Genomic DNA, 18,742 nt, shown 5'->3' on the forward strand with positions numbered 1-18,742 from the left:
GATACAGAGAAGGCAAAGATGATCAAAACCATTACATGGACACAGTTGATTTTGAAGTGTTTTACAGCTGGACTTCAGAATGAAGTTGCCTACGTATCCCAAAGATGGGAATCAAGCTTGACGTAGTTCGGGGTTAAGGTACACTCGGGTATTTAACCTCTCCTTTTTAGGCTCTAACTTTTGCCAAGGCGCCCGATGCGGGTTTTCGACCTTGCGAGCTTTGTTTTACTTTTCTTTTCAATTCTTTTCATTTCTTTTCTTTTCATTTCTTTTCATTTCATTTCCTTTTTTGATTTTCTTTTTTGTTCTTTTCTTTGCATTTTTTCTTTTTTGTATTTTTCTTTTGCTCTAACTTTTGCCTGGGTCGCCCTTCCGGGTTTTCGGCCCAGCGAGCCTCTCAAAGGGTAAAAGCGTAGTTTGGTCCATGCCAAATGGTTGTAGGATTTTGAAGCCACCCGTATCCAGGAGAGTGGCTGTTGATTTGCAAGAGGACTCATCTTCGGCTCTCCGAGCACGTCTGACATCTTTGCCCCTAGTTTGAAGGGTACTTCTGTTCTAGCTTTGCAAGCTTCTTCTGATGAGGTCTAATCTTCTTGATCTGACTTTCTTGCCTCTTGTCCGAGGGTTGCTTCGAATCTGGCCACACAGGCCTCATACGGCGGTTGACCATTGAACATTCTGAATTTAAGTCCGGGGTTTGAAAACAAATGGACAGAATCTTGAGGCTGAGGGCGATCCTAGGTTGCACAATCTCAAGAGCGATTCCACACAAGTCTTCACAGGACTGCGCAAAACATTTTTCGAAAGTTTTTAAGAAAGCGATAAATCGCTCGCGCTGAAGACAGTGTGGGACCAATCTGGATCAAGCCAGGATCCTTCTTAGTACTCACATTAACAAACATGATCTCATTCATTAAGGGCTTAGCACGCCTCTCTTTCCCTCAGTTTGATCAAATTTTGCAAAATCTGAGGAATTCCTTCCTCTTCATTTTTATCAACGCAGTGTTCAAACAGGTTTTGAAAAGCTTAGGTCATTACAATGACTTCAAGGCACAGAAAAAGGCACAGCTTCTAGTCAAATATTGCCATCTCGTTTAGAATTTCTAGCGCAACTGGCACACGGTAGAAGCAAACACAAGAGTGTGAAAATCACTGCTGTTCATTCAAATCTGTTGGCACAACTAGCTCCCTGGCAGAAACAGACTCAAAAGGACAAACACAAAGCAAAATAGTGATATCCGAAGTAACACCCCCGGAATCACCCGACTTCTGTACAATAGGACTGACTCGACACAACAAGACAGACCATATACAAAACAACAAAACTAACCCAATACCCAAGTCAGAAAGAACAAAAACTAGTGTTTGCAAATGCTCACAGCGGTGCGTGCCAAACGCCACATTTGGTGTAAACTGAGTGTTGCCCGCAGGTGGCTCCCCCTCTGATCACACATTCGTACTATCCCCCAAGTTCACTGATCCAGTGGTGATAGACTTTACTGAGCTGGTGCGGTAATGACCTTGTTGTCAAACAAATCCTATACATCATGGCGCAGACGAAAGCAGCTATCGGTCTCATGACCGGTTTGTTGGTGGTACGCACAGTACTTAGTCTGGTCATGCTTTGCAGGGATAGGATCGGATAGGGGCCGTTGTTCCAACGGTTTCAGATGTCTTTTCCGAAGTAAGACCTCCAGAGCCTTTGACAAAGGCATATGGAGTGGGGTGAAAATCCTCTTGACTCGAGGTGGATATTTGGTTTTTTGTGAGCTACTTTCGGACGCACCGGTGAATGGGGTGGCTGTTTTTGATGCGATGGTGGTGACCATGCCCACTTCAGAAGACCTTGCAGCTGCGTCACCGCTGGTGGTCGCATTCGAATTGCGGGAAAATGCCCTCCTAGGCTGCTCCTTATCCTGGTCAAACAGACCTTGCCTCATTGCATCTTCGATTTGTACCCCCATATCGTGTAAATCTGAGAAAGTGGGAAATGGGATTACAATCATTCTCTGCATTAGCTTAGGCTGGAGATTGCGCACAATTATCCGTATTTGATCCTTATCTGTTGGCCTAATGGTCATCATTGAGGCCTTGGCCCTCCAGCGGGCCACGAATTCTGAGAAGCTCTCCCTAGGCTCCTGCCTCGTCGTCTCAAGATCACGGGTCGTAATCTCGATTTGTGTATTGTATGAATATTGTGCGACGAAGGCCTCAGCCATCTCATCCCAACTTCTCTTGACGTCATCCTCCAATTTGGCATACCATGCGGCCGCTACACCCGACAGGGTCCGGCCAAATAAAGATAGCTTCTGCAGTCTAGTGAGGCCCATTGGCCTTAGGACGTCTGAAAATAGTCGTAGGTGCACCATGGGATCCCCAGACCCGTCAAAACGATCAATTTGTGGCATCTTAAACCGATCTGGCAGCGTCACGGCTGCGTCAGTGTATCCGTCTCTAATGTCCGGAATGGACTTCACACCTTGAGATTTCTTGAACAGCTTTTCAAGCTTGTGCATTTTTAATGCCACGGGCTCCACCTCGGGCTCGAAGGGAGAATCTGATTGGTTGATAGGAGTGGGTGCCTTGGATAGTTGAGGCAGAATCGGGGGTGGAGCTGGCCCGACTGGAATGTCCGTATCATCCTGGACATGGGTTGCCTCCCCGAGTATGGGAACTCTTGGTGGGGGAGGAGCCTGGTGCGAAGTAGATACTCCAGTTTGCTGCTCCAATCTGGCAATTGTCTCTGCCTGTTGGGCTATGACCACAGCCTGTTGCTTGGCGAATTCTGCTTGACGGACAGTGTCTTGCTGCATGGCTTTCATTCTATCCTGGAGTTGGCGCACCATCTCTTCTAGACTTGACATACTGTTCTAATCTAACTGAGCAACCGGTATATCTGTGTCGGCAATAGGTTCGGAAATCTCAGCCCGACTGCTCAAAGATCACTGATCTGGTAGCTGTTGTACTGGTGGTCTGTGCCTGACTAGCCTTCTCTGGCCCTGATTACCCTTGAACTGAATCTCTGACCTGACAAAGTCTATCAGCACAAGTCCGATGAACCTCGGGGGATATCGGAGCCTTCTGAAGCTATGACTGCACTCTTTACTGAATTATGCCCCAAATTCTGCCTGTAAACCGATACCCTTAGGTAAAACTGATTCCCCAAAAACTGATGCTGATGCCCACAGGCCTGATGCCCAGACTTGCAAACTGGTATATGCGTTCCTGTAGAGATACACTCTAAAAGCACATAGCAAGTAAGAGAGAGCCAAAACACCCCTATGTTGGGGTAGGGTTTCCCTGTCCTATTTTGTCAGGAACTAGGGTTTCACTATGCACACAGTAGTTTCAAACAACCTATCGGGTAAGCAACCTGTCCTAGTTTGCAATGGGCACTATGGATTCCGAATATGCACTAGGTCGAATGGTCAAAAGGGTGCCCCGGTAAAACCGAGGTTTGTGTTCCCATACTGTCAGAGCCCATAACCGGTCAGCCTTATGGTCATGCCTTGACAAGACAAGCCTCCGGCAAACCGTTCAGGAATGGCAGATGGCAAACACGGTGTTCCTAGGCGCACCAATGCACATGCAATGCAAAGAGACACATAAATGAAATCAAAAAAGGATATCATGAGTTCGAGTCAAGCTCTCTAAATTCCCCAGCAGAGTCGCCAGAAACTGTAGACGCGCCCGTGGGCCTCATGCTACAGTTCGGACTCGATTTGTGTCACGGTTCTTAATCTGAACCAAAGAGTCCAAATCTGGCAAATCGTTTCGAGAAACAGATTTTTGAAAAAGTAGTGCCAAACATGGACTGCTTTGCCAGATACAGAGTCGCCACCTAAATATTTTTTATGGGAGAATTTACGAAACCCTGACTCGGTGCCGAAGGCCACATGTCCGTCATCACCGGAGTTGTCTCGGCTCGGGAGCTTGGGTACGATCGGGGAAGGTCAGCTATGAGCACCCCCTTTCGTCCGGTCCGAAGACCGGCCTCTACTAACCGTGATATCCGTTTTTGAAAACTTTATGTGTTCTTAAACCAATTGTTAGCCTAGAATTACTATGTTATGCGCGCAGCAAGCAAGTATAGACCAAATCGCCCAAATTGGAACAAAACATTTCATGTTTGTTTTGAAAATGGTTTGCTACTCGCAAGTAGGCTAAAATGCAGATTTTGCCACCCTCAAGTGGGCTTTTAGAGAAGATGATTTTGCCACTATCTAGTGGGCTTAAAACTCACAGTTTTAATGCATTATTCCAATTTAGGTAATTCAACCTCCATCCACAGGCATTCAAGCAGTTATATCACATAAGCAGCTAGCCTCATGGTAATCATACTGTCATGGCAACACTCACACGCATGCGATATGCTAAAGCATAAAAGCTTACCTAGTACTCCGAGCCAAAACAGAAACTAGTCAGTAATCATATGCATGATCCTAGTTCATGTTAAAAATGGCTAATGCAACACATGCAAAGATGCAATCTAAACAGGCTCGGCTATCCTAAAGATGGCATGTGAAATGCTGCAACTAACAAGTTCTCAACTTGGAATTGAAATACAAGTGCAGTTAGCATGATGTGCCGAGCCCGGTGCATGTAAGACAGATGTATGGATGCACGCATGCTATCATACTGTTATGCTAATTTAAATATGCCCTAGTCTACCATCATAAGCGGGTAAATAAAAAGGGAGAAAGAAGTGGGGGTTGGAAGACATGCACACACGCACCCACACTTATTACAAGTTTGCCCTCGCTCGGAGGGACCAAAAGAATAATACAGTCCGAATGATAAATCGACTATCCTAGCTAATTAATTATTACAAACCCTTAATTAATTAACAAAATAAATGCAGCAAGAAGGTGGCCGCAGCCCTGCCTTGGGATGCATGAGTGATGCATGCTCGGATCCGTCTCGCCTGGAAAGCCCGTACCATAACACTGCCACCTCTGTTTATACTGCCCTGTCTCTCTGAAAATTGCCAAAACTCCAGGACAGGTTCCTTGCATGCTGCAGAGCACCATCGGCTAGGGGAAATTCCCACCGGTAGTTCACAACTTCCGTCGGTTGTTTATTGGGTCACCGGCATTTCAAAAAGTGCCGGTCGGCACTAAATTCTGCCGGTCGGCAGAAGCTCCCTGCAGAAGACAGTTTTGACAGCAACAGAGAATAGACAGCATATGGCATAGGATTTCAGGCACATGTATGCATGGACACACTCCCTATCATGTAATGGACTCAAGGGAACATGGCCCTCGACCCTCGGGCCACCAATCACGCATTTCGATGCATGATGGCCAAAGAGTCAAGTATGCATTTCAATGTCAAATGCAATGCACACAAAACATACAAGGGACCCAACCTCAATCACGGTTGGTCAAGAGGCTAGGCAATGCACAACAATACACATGCGACCTAAGCATGCAAGCAAACATACAAACATGCAATATAACTACATGGCACACACAATGCTAACAACATAACATGCACAACGTATTGAAACAAGGCATACACAATGCAAGATGGACTTACACCAATGTGAGTGGACCTCAGCCACACTCACATAGGAGACCAATGGATGAAAATGAAGTGCCTCGAAATGCGTGCACACGGGCACGCAAACCGAGGCAATGGCATATGCAATGCAATGGCTAAAATGGCATATAGAATGCAACATGGACTTATACTAACATGAGAGAGCCTCAGCCACACTCACATAAGAGGCCGATGGATAAAAAATGAAGTGCCTCGAAATGCGTGCACACAGGCACGCAAACCGAGGCAATGGCATACGCAATGCAAAAGCATGGAAATGATATGAAAACATGCTAGTGGAATTTCAGCACTGAAATGTGGGGGAAAACAGCCCCGAAATGAGGCGAAAACACACCCGATGCATGGAATTTCTCCCGAAATGCAAGATTAAGTACGTGAAATGGCTTACAGCTATACAAAGCATGCATAATTGGTACATGGAGCATGAAGAAAGAAGCAAAACAGCCCTGAGACAAGCATTTTTACAGTTTATGACATGGCCAAACAGCAAGCAAAGATAGGGCTAAAATGGCATAGAAAAACCGGCTCCGCAAGGGAGGTAATGAAGCAAGTGGTAGATGCAAAACCCAAAAAGGAAAATACCCTTCTACAACACTGAAGAGGGACCAAAAATATGATGTTTTTCAGTAGATGACAAGGCTCGAAAACAGATACAAGAATGGCAAACAATTTATGCAAGATTAAGGCCACAAGAGGGCTATAACATGAAGTGCACAAAATATTCATCAAACAGCCAAAGACCCTTAATGAAACATGACAAGGGGGTCCAAATATGGCCACTTTAAGTTCGGACCAAGCCACAAAAACAGAAGAAAAATAGGCTAATAAATCATGCAAAAAAGGGGGCCAAAGAGGGCTACAATGGAAAGTGGTACATGGAGGTCCCAAACAAGGATGAGCCCTTCTTCAATGTTGAAGAAGGGCTCAAAATAAGCCTATTCACAGTTTATAACATGCTCCAAAACAGATTACACATGGGCCAAAAATACTATGCAAAAATGATGGCATACAAAGGTGTAAAGAGGCAAGTGCAAAATGGAGGTCTCAAACAGGGTAAGACCCTTAATAAAAGATGAAATACAGCTAAAACAAAGGCTACTTTCAGTTTTGGCCGGAGCTCAAATATACAAGCAACTATGGCTTAGATATGATGCAAGAATAGGCTAGAAAAGGGAAGAAGAGGACTCACCTTTGTAGACCAATGAACCAGCAGCTTTTGGTTGAAGTTTGGGTGCTCCTAGCCTCTGCAAATGACCTCCAATGTGCTGGAATGATGTGTAGGGGTGTGGTGTTATGGATTGGTGAAGAAATGGCCTAAGAACAAGGGTATTTGATGGTTGGATGAGAGAGATATGGAGAGAGATGGAGGGTTGTATGTATGTATATCAGAAAAACCAACCTCAACAAAGGTGAAGGGACCTCTCTTATATAGGCAATGCTAAGCTTCTAAGACAAGCTTCAAAGGGTCAAAGGGGTCTAAGGGGAGGTCAAGGCTTATTGGAGAAGCTAGGACAGCTGGTAAGCTTCTTGGGGAAGCCAAGACAAGGGGTCAAGGCTTCCTCAAGAAGCCTTGAGCAAAGGGTGCAAAAGAGGGGTCCAAAGGCGGTCAAGGGTTCAAAATAGCAACACATATCCACGGGGGAGTGTGTCTGTGCATCCCAGCTGGCACAACTGGCATGCACCATGCTTGAGGGATGAAAAAGGGGCATATCGGCCATGAAAGGAGGTCATCGGCAAAATAAATGGCCGGTCGGCACAATATATTGCCGACCTGCAATTTATACTGGCCGGTCGGATAAATATAGTGCCGGTGGACGGCCGGTAAGGTCAAAAAATGGCCGGTTGGTGTCCAAAATGAAGCCCCGGAAGTAGGCTTTCCGACGGTGGTGGCCTCATAGCTAAACTCCAAGTGTACAGATAGATAAGCCCGATTCAGCGAGGGCTGCTCAACTCGCTTCTACCCGGATTCATGCCGAACTTCTCCCAAACTAGTTTTCTCCTCTCCTTTCCTCTCTTCTTCAACTCCAAACCCCTAAACAAAGTGTTTTGAAGGATTTGCCTCTCTCCTTGCCGAAGAAACTGAACATTTGCCCTGCACACCTTTCTCCGCCAAGCAAAACATCAGTAGTGCCCAAGTCTTAAGGGCGGTCAAAAATGGGGTGTCTACAACAATAAATGGAGCAACAAATCTTTCGATATGGTTATGCAAGTTTTCAAAGACATTCTACCAAAGTGTGATAAAAATGTTCCATGGACCCTTTATGAAGCGAAAAAGTTCTTACGTGAGTTGGGTATGGGATATGAGGCCATTCATGCATGCAAGAATGATTGTACTTTATTTTGGAAGGACAACGCCACATTGGAGAATTGCCCTACATGTACGGAGTCTAGATACAAGTTGAATGACAAGACAGGTAAAAAAATTCCACACAAAATACTGAGGTACTTTCCTTTGACATTGAGGTTGAAGAGATTGTACATGTCGAAAAAAATAACTGCATATATGAGATGGCACAAAGATAAGCATGTGGATGATGGAGTATTACAACATCCAGCTGATGATGAGGCATGGAAGGACTTTGATAGGCTGCATCCTACGTTCTCTGCGGATCATCGGAATGTACGGCTAGGGCTTGCCACGGATGGTTTCAATCCATTCGGGCATATGAGTACATCGTATAGCATGTGGCCCGTAATCTTAATGCCTTACAATCTACCCCCATGGAAGTGTATGAAAGATCCATTTGTCACGATGTCATTGCTTATTCCCGGACGATCCAGAGCTAGAAGGGACATCGATGTTTACTTGCAACCATTAGTAGAAGAGTTAACTAATCTGTGGGAGCATGGTGTCGAAACATATGATGCCTCAAACGGCCAAATATTTACAGTGCATGTAGCAGTCGTGTGGACCATCAACGATTTCCCTACATATAGTTCCTTGTCTGGTTAGAGTACAAAAGGTTACCTGGCCTGCCCTAATTGTAACATGGATGCATCATCTCAGAGTTTGCGAAATAAGATAGGGTATATGGGTGCTCGGTGGTACTTACTTGAGAACCATAATTGGCGTAGAAGTAAGCTATTCAACGGTGAAATTGAGAATCGGTCCAAACCTGTGGAGTTATCGGGAGAACAAATACTGGAGCAAATTAATTTGGGGACGTACAGGCCGTATGAAAAGCATCCAACCAACCAAAAAGACAACGGACTGAAAATCTAACTCCGAACTAGACAAAAAGAAGCATTTTGTTCGACCTACCCTATTGGAAAACACTTAAGCTTCGACATAACCTTGATGTCATGCACATAGAGAAGAATATATGTGACAATCTGCTTGGGACACTATTGAGCATTGATGGCAAGAACAAGGACACCGACAAAACACATTTGGATCTAGAGGACATGCGAATACGAAAGGAGTTACACTTGATAAGGCATGCGAATGGCTCTTTCCAGAAGCCTCCGGCATTGTACACATTGTCCCCGGCAGATCGAATAAGGTTTTCTGATTTCTTGAAATCAATTAAGTATCCTGATGGCTATGCGGAAAATGTATCCAATTGTGTCACCGCGAATGGTGGTAAGTTAGTTGGCCTCAAGAGTCATGACTGTCATGTCCTTCTACAACGACTTCTTCCCATTGGGATGCGAGGATACCTTCCTACCGTGATTGGGACCGCATTGTTTGAGTTTGGAACTTTTTCAAACAGTTGTGCTCAAAGACATTGAGGGTGACTGATTTGGAGAAATTGCAAGAACAAATCATACTTATACTTTGTAAGCTTGAAAAGATTTTTCCTCCTGCTTTTTTCGATGTGATGGTCCACTTGGCAATTCATTTGCCCTACGAGGCTAGGCTTGGAGGGCCTATCCAATATTGATGGATGTATCCTATTGAGAGGTATAACAACGAGTCAGAACTTTTTTTTGTAATTATAGTTCAATATGAACACATTGACGATCACGCCGATGTTTACGTGTAGGATGCTCGGACTTCTTAAAGGATTTGTGGGCAATAAAGCTCGTCCAGAAGGATCCATTGCGGAGGCCTACATATCGAAAGAGTGTACGATGTTTTGTTCAATGTACTTGCATGGAGTTGAAACGGTGTTTAACCAGGAAGAAAGGAACTACGATGGGGGTGACAATGGCCCGGGGTTGGCGATTTTCACTCAGAATCTTCGTCCTTTTGGTCAACTCCCAAGGACAATTGATGTGACCGTAGCTGACCACGAATTGGCTCATTGGTTTGTCCTACACAATAGTTTGGAAGTGGACGAATATCTAGAGTATGCTTCTTCATCATATATGCAACATACCTTTTCTACATGGTTTTTATTTTTTAAAGTCTTCGTTATTCCAATTACTTATGACTTACATCGTATTAACTAGGGAACACAAGCTCGTGTTGCAACAAAAATATGGAAGTTCATGCAACATTGCAACGCGACAAGGCAAAGAATTCCCTAAATGGTTCAAAGATAGCGTAAGATTATGTAACGTGTTACCGTAAAGTGTGGAGATGACGTTGAATTATTATAAGTTTGAATTGACATGACATACTTTCTTGTGTAGATGAACCAATTGCAAAATGAAAACTCACCCGAAGCAACCGATGAGATGTGGTCATTAGCCAATGGACCTAATGCCTTAGTGAATACATATTCGGAATGGATTTGTAATGGCGTCCAATTCCATACTATCGACCGTGATAACCGTCGTAAATGTCAAAATAGTGGGTTGGTAGTGGAAGGCGACCACCAAGGCCAGTTGATAAAGTTCTACGACTACCTTTGTAAAGTGTGGGAACTGACATATTTGTTTGGACATCGGGTTGTTTTGTTCCAATGTGAATGGTATAACACCGGTAGTAGTTGAACTTTGCGCGTCGAACCACATGTGACAACTGTTGACGTAAGAAGTCGATGGTATAAAGATGACTCATTTGTGTTCCCAAGCCAAGTTCAACAAGTTTTCTACATTCCTGATATGAAGTTAGGGCCGAATTGGCGAGTCGTAGAAAAGTTTCAACATCGACGAATTTGGAATGTGCCAGAGCTGGATGTGCCAGAATTTGATGAAGTGTTGCAAGATGATGAAAATAGTACTGTTGTACCAACTGAGCCTATTGATGATGTTGTTGTTTTACGTCGGGATGACATTGAACTGCAAATTATTTCAATGGAAGTTTCTCAGTCCAATAAGCGTGTACAATCAGAGGGTGTTGTGGATGATGCTTTCATCTGCAATGACAACGATGAACTAACAATCTCGGGTGATGACGAAGAAGATGAGATGGAAAGTGATTTTGATACAGACACGGACCTAGAGTTTTAACTCAGTTTGTTTCTTTGTTCGGCTTGTTTTGTTGATGTCATAGGGGCAATTAAGAATATTGATGAAATTGTAATTTGAATTTCATGCCTACTCTTGAATTTCACGTAATTTGAAACTTGTAATTTTAATTTCCTCTACGATTTCTATGAATTGTTAGAGCAAATTGAAAATCAAATTCATACTCAGTTCAGATTTTCCATTCGGACAGTTGTGCTGTTTGGCTGCTTTTCGCACAATCTGTGCAGATTTGCACATCTGCTCTGTCTCTGTTTGCTAAGTTTGACAGTTCGCCGCTATTTTTGTCCACTTTGGCTGCTTGATGCTTCACTGCTATGCTTAGGTGCTAGGTAATGGTAGGATGGTTGGTTGGCTGAGTTGGGATGTTGTCTTGGTTGCTTAAATGTATTCATGTTGCTCCGGTTGTAGCATAGTTTTGTTGTGCTGTGTGTTGCTGTTTGGTTGTTAATCGGTTTGGTTGTTATAGAGTTGAATTTTTTTTTTTTTTGTTCTTCATTATTCTAGTAGTGCTGTACATTCCATCTCTTTGTTGGAGTTGCGCTAGAAATGATTTTTATATATGGGACTAGTTACATTTATTGGGCAGTTGTATCCTTTTTATTCTTAGCGGTTGGAGTGGAATGTGTCAGTTTGTTAGTTACCATTGATCGTATCTGACTGGTTCCGTTTCTTCCAATGCGGGGAAGTTTCCTACCCTTGTCACTCATCAAGAATCTGTCGAGTCTAAAGTTAATGAGACTAAAGCGACAGTCAAATTCCAACTGAAGAAGGTTCTCTGCATGAGAGTTGCTGTTTTAAAAATGTGCAAATGAGTGTTAATTTTCTGGTTTCATTGTTGAAGAAGTATATAAATGTGAGTTTAGTCTCTTTACACAACGAAACTATGAAGTTGCCATGAATTCATGATTAATTTTACTCAACTGTTACTAGGGGCTGTGCAGCAAATCTGGCACTGCTATTACTTTTCTATTATCCTTGCTTCATAGACAATTACAAACAAAAAAACCAAAACATGACATAGTAATACAGTTTTACTGTACAGGTTATCAAGGACTAGTATGGGAGGGATTGGGTAATTGATCTAATAGAATAGTTATTGGGGGCCTTTTGGGATGGTTCTGTGGAAAGGAATCATGAGGTGGTTGGTTGATTTTGCTTAGAGGATTTTCTTTAAGATGGGTGATGGGAGAAGACTGAGGTTCTGGTTAGATCCAGAGTGTGGTTACAAACTTCTTTAGGAGGTGTTTCTTGGTTTGAATCAGTTAACCATTGACCTTCATGTGAATGTGGGTGATTATTTAGAGGTGTCTTAGAGTGGCATTGTGTGGAATCCACAGTTTCAGAGGGCTTTCAAGGGCGGGGCACTCCAATCTACAAAGACCTATAATTCAAAGATTTAGAGTGGTGGTCATGATCTTTTGGCTTGGAGAGTTTCTAAACAAGTTTTTTCAGTTCAGTCTTTATACTGGGATATGTATGGTGATCGGGATTCTTCTTTTCCTTGGAAGGGTATATAGAGGAATAAGACTCCTAAGATTGATTTCTTTGATTGGAGAACTTCTTTTCAGGCTATTCTCATTCTCACCATGGATAACCTTTGGTAAAGAGTCAAGTTGATTATTTATTGATGTTACATGTGTAAGCAAGTGGTGGAATTAGTGAATCACCTTGTTCATTATCTGGTTGCAAGTGAGTGGACCTAATTTTCAGATTTTTGGTATAGTTTGGGTTATGCCTTATTTTTATTGATTTATGGAGCTCTAGATGCGCTAAGAGATAAGAGAGGAAGGCTTGGCAGACCACAACTTTATATGCTCTGTGGACAATATGGACTGAGTGAAATAGGAGATCATTTGATGGTGTCAAGCTTCCAATTTGTAGTTTGAAAGGATCTTTACTCCTTTCCTTATTTTTTATGATTGAGAGACTGCCGTTTTCTGTTTTTTAACTTTATTTTTTTATTGGCAAAAGTTAGTTGTTAGTAATTATATGAGAGTTAGCCTCAACACCATTGCAAAGCACAAAGTGCTTGCCTCCTAATTCAACTCCCCCTTAGGGAGAGTTGAACCCATGACCTCCCCCTTGGTACTAAGCCCTTAAGAGAGTCATGGCGGCCAACTAAGCTAGGCCTCGTTGGTTGACTGCCCTTTTTTGTTGACTCTATTGTACAGAGTTCCTAGGTGATTTGTGTATGCCATTTGATGTATATCCTATAGGTTTTGGCTGTTGAGTGTATAATGTTCTTCCCCTCTAGGTGGCTCACTTTTGGGTCAATAAAATTTTTCTTATCAGAAAATAATAGTCAAAAGCTCTGAAGCATTATAATTGAACAGCTAACTGTTACTGTTTATTGGAAGCTTCAGGCATATAGTGTTGCATGAGTTCTTTTGTCATTTTTACAGCATCAGTTGAACTAGTTTTAGATGGATAAATATTTATTACATTAGTATTTTTTCTAGTTATATTGAGTCCTTTGCACTATTGGTAGTGGTGAGCTAATATCAATTAGTTTGTGCAAGTCTAGAATTCGGTGATTACAGTGGTTTACAAATGTGATGGCTTACAGAGTTGGACATTTATTCTTGTATTTTTTTAAACATTTGTTTTCTCACTTCTATCAGTTTGAGTAAGATATTACTGAAAGCAAAAGAGACGTTTCCTGTTTTTTAAATTTTTATTTAAACTTAAACTTCTTTACTCCAAAATAAAGAGATATTGAACACCGAAAGACATGCTTAAAGTTCTACCTAGTGCACAAGGCATTCCTGCGGACATCTAGAACAAGCTATGGGAAAATTGTATGTTGTCTCTGATGACAATGCATAGAAGTTTCACTGAAGTAACTCTATGATTTGCTGCAAAAAGACAGTGATGCTGTCAAAAAGGCACTTGATCAGCTGAGTGAAGTTGGTTGGGAAAACAAATGGAGTTCTCAACCATATGTATCACGTCGTATGGTCAGTGTCCATAACAAGTGTGAAGTTCTGGGAAAGTGCTACTCAAACATTAGCCACATCTACAAATCTATGCATAAATGTACATAAATAATGTACATCTGTTTACTGCTTTAAAACTTTATTAATTAATGTACTTGGTATCAAAATATGTAGTTTAACTGTTTCAAATTTATGCGGCAAACCTCTCTTCAGGAGGTGACAACTCTGGGAATTAAAAACGCGGAGAACCTTGCAATCCCAAGTGTTAGAAATGATGTAAGTTGCACTGCACTAAATATTTTGTTTAACCTGTAACAATAAAAGAGCATACAAACCACTGCATAAATTTCATTCTGTATTTTTTGGGACTACCATTAATTATTTGGTGTAATGGATGAGTTTTGAGTTTTCCACGTGGTTTAAAATCGTGTTTGGAAAGCATGACTTGATGAAACGACCTAGTTATAGAAAAAAGAAGTTAAGAACAACATGTGTTTGGGAAAAAAGATTCCAAAGCACTGTTTGCTAAAAAACTAGATTAGTTTTTGTGGCATAAATTGGAGCAAGAACCTGAACAGGAAAACATTTTACCTTATTCCAACATCAGCAGGATACACTGTGTATCGGGATGTCAATATATTTTGCCAGTTTTCAACATGTATTCTTTGTTCTATTGTCCTCTTACCAGTTTCTAAGTGATTGAAATTATTGAAATTCTAATATTGCATTAAGACTAGAATTTGATGACACCTGTGCCTTCCATTTGATTTTCTTTTCTTATTTTTGCAAGACTTCAACCATCATAATTCGTAAATATTATATTGTCCGTGAATTTGATTTCATTCAGTGATGCAGGCAACTTTTCTCTTTACGGTGGTAGGGACAACAGGCTTTTTGGGTGTTCTTGCCGGTCAGCTTCCTGGGGTAACTTCACATAATATCCTCTTTCTCTGTAGATGTTCATAAACATTAATAAACTGTCATAAGAAATAATTTCAAATTCATATTATGTAGAGTTCTGAATTTCTCTTTTTTTAATCTATTGTTTATTTTCTAAATTTCTTTCATTCCTTTCTTATCAGATGGCTGATTCAGTTACTTTTGATATGTTTTAAAGACATTATAGAAATATAACAAATACAAGCTACATGATTTTGTAGAGTATCTCACATAATATATGAGATAGTTTTTACAAGGTTAATTACACGAAGACCCCCTTAACTATTGGTGAGTATCACTTTGTCCCCTTGATTTATGAACCCATACATATTGATCCCTTCAACCATGAAAATCGTACAAATACACACCTTTTTAGAGGTGGTCTGGAGGGAGTGAAAGTGATACATTTTTATAGTTGAAGGGGTCGAAATGGATGAGTTTATAGATGAAAGGGGTAAAGTGATATTTGTTAATAGTTGAAGGGGTCTTCGTGTAATTAACCCTTTTTTGTACTCACCTGTTCATGTGTGTATATAGTTTTACCTTGAACATTGGGTCACTGACCTGTTTCATTTTCTTTGTGTTGTCTACTATATATTATGATTGGCACATTTTAGTTCCTTTATTGTGAGTAATGATTCTAATGTCTTTAATGTTCTACCCATCTGGGTAATGAATAAAGATATTTGTTTTGCACTAATGTGTATTATGGTTAGGCTGTCAGACTAATACATTTTATTTTATTTTTTTGTAAAGAGAATGGAAGGAAATTGAGGCATTTTCACATCTACTAACATTCTTATCCACATGTAATTGTCACTTAGGATTGGGGCTTCTTTGTGCCATACTTGATTGGGAGCATTTCTTTAGTAGTTTTGGCTGTGGGAAGCATTTCACCTGGGTAAGTTGTTAGGCATTAACGACGTTATTTCCTTACTACAGGCTGTCTTGAATATGTCAACAAACCTTTCAATTTTGAATTACCATGATGTTTAAATCAGAATATTGTATAATTGTTAGCTCAGTTGGGCACTTTTAAATTGTATAATGAATTACTGAAGAAGAGCACAGTTGAGGGCTGACAAAGAATTTCGGGATCCTTGTTCTAAAGATGGGAAGGGTAATGTTGTCCCCAAAAATTTGATTTTCATGTCTTTGAAATTATTGTTTTTCCATTCACGTTTTTGGTAATTTTGAAATGTTCTCCCATTGAGTTGATATTATTTTGTTCCTTGAGTTTTCCACTAATATGAAATTATAAGATAGTAAAAAATAAATACTTATCAACTTATGTAATTGATTAGTTAATAAAATTATTTTTAAACAACAATCAAATATACAAAAAAAAATTATATGTATAGCTATGGGAACCTAATAAAAATAATTAAAAATCTAAGTTTAAAAATTTCAGAATAAAAATAAATAATTTTAATTTAATAAAAGGTTTGAGTAGGAAGGAAATTGCTAGATTAATTGATATGGGATTGTTCATTATTGGCTATATATTATATTAGAACTTTTTGTAAATAGGAAACTATTAATAATAAATCATATATATAGTATTTCATATTTTTAAAATACCACATCATATGGGTATCAAATGTTTAAGGGTAACCACTACTTTTAAGACCATATCAATGATTTGAAGGTATAAAATACATCTTAAAGAAAGGAGAAATTGAGGTGCTGATAATTTTTGTAATGCCAGGAGTGAGTCATGATTCGCAAATCAAATGGTGGCTTTCTGGTTGAGTAACCATGTCTTATGGTGCTCTTGAGCATTTGTTAGTTGGCGGAGTTGGGGTCGTGTTTTGTCGACCGAACAGTGCTATTGATGTTTGATCATTATTTTGTTGTTAATAATAATTCCAAAATTTGTTGGGGGTAATGAGTATATTAAATGAACAATGGACAATTGAGAAGTTTGTTTTTGTATCATCATCATGTTCTCTTAGTTTATTAGTTACCATTGATTAACGAGCAATTTATTATTGAGTAGACATTGTTGTGTCATTATTGCAGCAGTTACACTACTAATGTATGCAATGTTTGTTGCTCATGTACGTTTGTTACGTAATGTAGGTACAATGGTTCGGGAATCAAGACAGGACGACGGAAGAGAGCAACAAGTGGCAACGTACTATCAACATCTAAAGCATGTGCATAGGAGATTGGCACCCCGATGATGTTCTCTGATGAGACGCAATCACCAGATGATACACAAACTGTGGTGGAGGAGACGCAACCAGGTGGAGTGGGTAAGAGCATACTATTTAGTTGTTTAAAAAAATTTTGGTTTTTTTTTTTTTTGGAGGGGGTGCATAAGTCATCAAGTAAGGCAATAAAAACCCCATAAAGGCAAATAAAAACAAAGGAAAAAAAACTAAACATTACTTTACACATAACAAGGACACTTACACAACAAATAAAATATTAGGTACACAACCTTCCAAGTTGGCAGCAACAGTAGGCATAACAATTTACCAAGACTTTATGCATAATTTACCAAGACTTTATCGAAGTTGTAGCATAATTTACCAAGATTTTATGTAGCCAAACAGTAGCTGGCAGCAACAGTAGGCATAATTTACCAAGATTTTATGTAGCCAAACAGTAGCTGGCAACAACAATAGGCAGCAAAAAAAATAACAGGACCAGGAAGCAGCATTTTTTTTTTGTAGTCCATTCGCAATGTTTGTAATTTTGACTACCTTCCCCTTTTGTACCAGTGCAAACGAGGTCAACTCGTGTTCGAGGACCTACATTAGGCAAAGGCGTGCAGAAAAAAATTGCTAGGAAAAAATGGGAGAAATTACACGTCTATGTCAATCAGGTGTTGAACGCAATCACAGGAGAGAATGCAACCCCAGTGACGAATGAGTTGGGCCTTCAAGTTAGACAGTTGTGCCCTCTTCAGAGCGTGAAGTCATGGATAAAAATTGATCAAAGTACCAAAGATGCGGTCATCCAAGCAGTGCTAGTATGAGATTCATCTTGCCATAATGTCTTTATTGTGTAATTTGTAATTGGTTAAATTAATTGTTCTACTAATTCTCTATGTATGTTTGTAGGGCAAGTTTGTTATTGGTGATGATTTTGATAATGATGAACAAGCTCAATAGATCCTCGATAGGAAGGCATATTTGCTATACAAGGATTGGAGGTACAATCTAAAGCAAGAGTTCCTTGAACTTGTGGAAAAGGGTGTTGATGACCCCTATAGTCATCCGCCTAGTGGAGTCAGCTTGCAGGACTGGAAATATCTGATTGATGTTGCTTGGAAAGACAAATCTCACTTGGTAACAAATTAATTAGAAAGCCCATTATTGAAATTAATTTATGTGTTAATATGTAAAAATTCTTCACTAATATATGTAAAACTTCTTCACTGAAACTTAGTAAAGCATGATTTTTTTTTTTTCTTCATATTTTTGTAGAAACGCTCTACGGCTAGTAAAGCAAATAGGGGTATGCTCCCCTATAATCATACAAGTGGATCGCGATCATTTCCTATAGCAATGTCGCTTATAGTGAGAAGTTAATGTAATGGATGATTGATTCTTCTTGATTCTGAATATTACCATGTACTTATTCGTCAATGGAATTTTTCCAAACGTAACAGGCAAATGAGAATGGAGATATAGATTTCCCCCGAATTTTATAAGAAAGCACACAAGTCCAAGAAGACGAGAGATTGGATTGACCCCCAAATGTGGTGAGCTACATGTGAGTATTGAATGTTGAAACCAAGTGTGATGCATATCAATTAATAAAGTTGTTTTAAATTCCTTCTCCCATCTTGACTTTATTGTTTTGTAGCCATTACAGGATGATATGGTGAATCTACAAGTGGCAGCCACCGATGTGGCGTTGCCATTGACCCACGAAGAAATATCAAGCCAAGTGCTCGGGGAAAAAAAAAAAATTACTTGCGTGGATGTGGGATA

The 18,742-nt window shown here is 40.5% G+C and overlaps 1 protein-coding gene and 1 long non-coding RNA gene across 9 annotated transcripts in view; one reads left to right on the forward strand and one right to left on the reverse strand.

Annotated features, from left to right (window-relative positions):
- Positions 1 to 18,742, reverse strand: part of LOC145801898 (uncharacterized) — a 598,157-nt gene that overhangs the window by 400,246 nt on the left and 179,169 nt on the right. The gene's annotated exons all lie outside the window — the stretch shown is intronic.
- LOC145803096 (uncharacterized) lies at positions 14,058 to 15,822 on the forward strand. Its single transcript, XR_014345201.1, has 3 exons — positions 14,058 to 14,132; positions 14,712 to 14,780; positions 15,620 to 15,822. It is a non-coding gene; the product is annotated as an uncharacterized LOC145803096 (long non-coding RNA).

The sequence above is a fragment of the Camellia sinensis genome, chromosome 11, assembly GCF_055761805.1.
Source record: "Camellia sinensis isolate YWXY chromosome 11, ASM5576180v1, whole genome shotgun sequence".
NCBI lineage: Eukaryota > Viridiplantae > Streptophyta > Magnoliopsida > Ericales > Theaceae > Camellia > Camellia sinensis.